Below are 4,973 nucleotides of genomic sequence, written 5' to 3' on the forward strand. Positions count from 1 at the left end.
TAAATAAATAAATAAATAAATAAATAAATAAATAAATGTGCACGGTATTCCAGTCAAATTTCACCTGTGGAAAAACATCACTGTTTCCAGAGAAGTGTCATTTTCAGAGCAGAATTGTATTTGACCAATAGTGAGAATCAATAAAAGCTTCTATTTTACTTCTCTTTGCATTTGTCAAATGTCAAATAATTTAGACTTAAGCCAATCTTATTTATATTTTGGCATATATTCAATAAGGTCTATAAGGCCAATTTTAATTTTATATAAATAGAACTTAAATAATCTACAAAAGATTCTGACATGGAATACAAAGCAGCCTGTTATTGTTATGCAAATGTAAATTTATACCTAATCTGCTGCTCCTTGAAATAAGGAAATATCTTCATCCCTCTAATAGCAAACAAGCAAGAAATTCAAGCACTTTTTCCTTTGAGGAATACTGAAGTTATCAAGCTTCCTGCTTAAAGGGATTCAGTGGGAAGAAGTATTTTGAACAGAATGAACTCTACTTATAAATTATGCATTTCCTACACAAAATAAAGTATGCTAATAATAATCAGTAGGACAGCACGATTTAGTGACGGGAATGTAGCTCTGTGCAGAACACTTATCTAATGTGAACGCAGGCCTTGCTTCAGTTCCCAGCACTGAAAAAAAATCACAATTCTTATTACAAAATTACATAGTCATAATAGAATATCGTACTTGAATCATTATAGGATTGTTGTTCTGACTTTAATAAATCACTTGAGAACTGCAGTTTAAATTTCAAAACTTAAGCAATTCGGTGGCCAGGGTGTTTCAGCGGCCACTGGGCCATGTGCTCGGCTGTGACAACGGAGACCCCTCGCGTTCTTCCTTTCAGGGATTCGGTTAAGATTTAGTACGAAGGCCTGCTTTTGTGAACTCTGGCAGAGGCAAACCCTGGACTGAGGATGTCTACATAAACTCTCCATGAGTTTTCCCTCCAAAATGGGGTTTTTGTAGCACTCTGGAGAGCCAGGAAGAGCTCTAAAGTAGTTTCCTGATGACTGTTTTTTTAGAACCCACAAATACATTGTTGAAAACAGTGTGTTCAGAGCCAGATCAGATACTCTTTTTTGGTTTTTTATTTTTTGTTTTGTTGAGTTTTTTGTTTTTTTGTTTTCGGGAAGGCTCTACAGAATGTTCAGGGTCTCACTACTAGATCGGACTCTTAGTGATCCTCCTAAGAGATCCTCTTAGTGATCCTCCCAAGAGCTGGGATTACAGGTGCGAGCCCCCAAGCCCAGTCTCAATCATAGTCTCAGCGTGCCCAAGGGGCAGGGTGGACACTGCAGGCCCTGCACCTGCTCTCAGGCATTTTAATCCACTGAGCTATTTGGCCAGCCCTAGATCAGACACTCAGTCTCTAAGACTCTCGAAAGGCATGTGAGACTTTTCTACATATTTTTGAACTAAAAGCATAGACACGTCAGGATACATAATTATTCATTTTACATTAGATTTTTCTAACATTAGATGCATCTTCAATATTTTGTAGGAACGCAAAAAGAAACTATAGAGAATTATACTGTATGAAACTTAACTTTTAAAGAAATGTATATTTTTATAAAGTAATCCATACGTTACTTCCTAGCCTGATAAACATATTTTTAAACATCTTTGCCTGTTTGGGAATATCATTTATTCCCAAAAGTGGAAAGTCAGCTTTTCATAGGACACGCTATGTGGTTGACAGCAATAGCTGTTCCTCCTTGTCTTTGCTGTCACATAGAGCAGATTACTGGAGGTTGACTAGCACTGGCAGGTTTGAGGGGTAAGTTTAGGGAATACCTGGGAGGGACATTTCAGGCCTCAAAATTAACATGAGAGAATAAAGAATAGGAAGTGAGGCTGCTCTACCTAATACGAAGTTGTGTGAGTGGCAAGAGTGGTGCTTAAAACGAGGAGAAGTAAAGTAAAAATATTTATATTGAAGGACAGACATGCTTGATTTTCATTCTTATAGTTGGAAATATGGTAGGGAACCAGAGGCATTTTTATCATTTTCTCTCATCTGTTTTTTTTTTTTTCTCTCATTTTCTTCTTTTATGTCTGATTATCTATGTAGATTCTTCTTTTCTCCTTCAAATCCTCTTTTATTAAATCAATGTTTTCCTCTCATTCCAACTCTACTTTCTTGAATTGATTTTAATACAGATTCAGAGTTCAACTATACATCATTTTTGATGAATGCAATTTGTATATATTTTTTTCTAATTTTGAAATGGAAAACTTAAAATATTATAGCTTATAATTCTCAGTCTTCTAATAAAACAAAATATAAAATCTGAAATTTCTTTACAGTGAACTTGCTTTATCTTACCAAATAATAAAATCTGTCTGTCTGCCTGCCTGCCTGCCTGCCTGCCTTCCTGTCTGTCTGTCTGTCTGCCTGCCTGCCTACTTGCCTGCCTGCCTGCCTGTCTGTCTGTCTGTCTGTCTCTCCTCTGCAATGCTGTGGGCAAGCCTAGGCATACTCCATCATGAGTTATAGCCTCAGCCTTTTGTTGTTTTGCTTTCTTTTGTTTTTGAAACAAGTGCTTGCTAAGTTGCTTAAGGAGGACTTAAATGTTCGGATCCACCTGTTTCAGCATCCTACATTGTTAAGATTACATGTGTTCACCACCACACCCAACTTCCAACACATTTTGATTACAGCATTTTTACTTTATGATGTAATTAGGATGAAATACAGTTGCTAAGTCAAAGTGTCTATTTCCGTAAAAATGATAATAATGATTTTTATCAATCTTATTATAAAGCTATTTTGTGCAATGTTCCTAAGAGAATAAGTTTTGTTATTTTATAATTGATACATTTTAGTTTGGAATGTGCAGAATGTTTTCCTCTGAAGAAACTTTCAATTTAGAAAAATTTAAAGATCATGCTATGCTATCTGAAAAAAAGCAAAAACAGAGATAGGAAATCTAACTAATTCTAAGATTCTTTTATAAGTATGGCTGGAAATAAACTCTACTGATTCTACCTGGATTCAGAGGAGGGTAGCAGAACAGGTGGCCTGAAACACTGTGGCTTCATCAACTTATTCTCTTACATATTTCCCACAGATGCCAACTCTCAGACTTTCTTTCTTTCTTTCTTTCTTTCTTTCTTTCTTTCTTTCTTTCTTTCTTTCTTTCTTTCTTTCTTTCTCTTTCCTTCTTTCTTTTTGTCAGTTGAGTGCTATTGCTGTGGCCTTTGTATCAATCTCGTTAGTAGGGAATCTGATCTGCTACCAAATCTTCATGCTTGTGCAAACTCCTGAGTATCCGTCTCTAGTTTTCAGTGATGTCATGCAAATATTCCCTGTTGTACATCCTTGATTTTCTTGTAGTGAGAATAACGAGGCTGGAGAGCAATAAATATATGGATCAGACCATTATTAGGAACTGCATGCTGACATTGCAGTGGCTAAGAAGATATATAACGGGAATATAGATAATGAATGAATGAACAAATAGACATAGATACTAGTTTTATAACAGGAAAAAAGTTCAGAAATTTTTATATCTCATAACTATAAAAGTCCTAGATACCAGGATAAGGCATTCAAATTTTATTTTCAGTGATTGCCTATACACTCTCTAATATGAGATTAATGAAGACTGGGGAAAATAATTGTAAGAACTCAAACATATTGTTTTTATATGCAATGTCATTTTACTGTAAAGAAGAGGTGATCATAGCAGTATACATATACTAGAAATACAGTGATATATCAGTAAGTGCAAATTAAACATAAGAATAAACATGGCCTGATTTTATGAAATGTAGATATCAGACCCAATCATTTTAAGTGCTTTTATTTGAAGTGCATTTTATTTTTAATGGATATAATTGCATGATATTTTCATCAAAAAAATCTAAAAAGTGAAAAGTATGAAAATTAATAATTCACAACCATTGTATATTTACTTTTATTTTCTATATTTTGTGAAACTTAACACACATGTATGTGTGCAACTTGCATTCCTTCCATTGTTATAATATATAATTTCAAAGATTAAATAATCTATGAAAGCATTTATTTACATTTTTTATTTAATAAACCTTGGCTATTAGTCTTTTGGATTCATTTCAATGTTTCAATAATATAAAAACATCACAATAGACATCTTCATAAATTTTGGAAGACTTCCGAGACTGCCTTTGGATAAATTCCTGGGAAGGAATTATTTGGCAAGAAAAATGAATCAACATTTTTAACAAATACTGCCAAATTACCCTTGAAGCATTTGTATGCATTATTTATTTCTATCATCGGAATGGTGTGGTGATTTCCTAAGTTTCCTCTCTGGTAGCTGAATTGTTACTCATGTTAATATCTTAGCTAATTTATAGGGCTAATTGGTTTCACATGTTCTAGTTTTTAGTTCCTCGATTATTGTGATGTGTGACATGTTTTCAAGTGTTACTAATTATTTTGATCTTTCAAACATATTCTATTTTGTATTATCCTTTACTGCCTTAGTACCTTTTTTTTTTCTATTTCTTTTTTTTCTTAGTATCTTAATTAAAGAAAAAAATTGCTGTCAATTGTGTTGTGGTTCCTTCCACTTTTGTACGCACCTCCCAATTCTATTATTATTTTTATTTTTTTGATTCATTTTAATCAGAAAAAAGACAAAATGACAATGAAACAGTTTCAAAACAGGTTAGTAGGACAGTTACAATAATTAATACATTGCATATTGTTGTCTTCATAGCAGTTATTCAGAGTACAAGATGTAGACAGGATATCTTGTCTAAACAATATTAGTACAAACCTTTCTTCTCAATGAACTAAACAGAACTTTTCTTATTCTGGGAAACTATTGCATGACTTGCAGTACAGCCTCTCTTCTGAAAATGTGCTAAATGTCTGCTCTCAAAGGCAATTAGTGTGAATCCTAGCCCAGGTCCAGTGAGTGTGTGGAGAGCTTCCTGCTAACCTGCACCGGCGGGACCAG

The 4,973-nt window shown here is 34.0% G+C and overlaps 1 protein-coding gene across 6 annotated transcripts in view; it reads left to right on the plus strand.

Moving 5' to 3' along the window:
- Scn9a (sodium voltage-gated channel alpha subunit 9) overlaps window positions 1–4,973 on the plus strand; it is a 112,795-nt gene that overhangs the window by 1,248 nt on the left and 106,574 nt on the right. The window lies entirely within an intron of this gene.

This window comes from Octodon degus, unplaced genomic scaffold (genome assembly GCF_000260255.1).
Source record: "Octodon degus isolate 3935 unplaced genomic scaffold, OctDeg1.0 scaffold00267, whole genome shotgun sequence".
Taxonomy (NCBI): Eukaryota; Metazoa; Chordata; class Mammalia; order Rodentia; family Octodontidae; genus Octodon; species Octodon degus.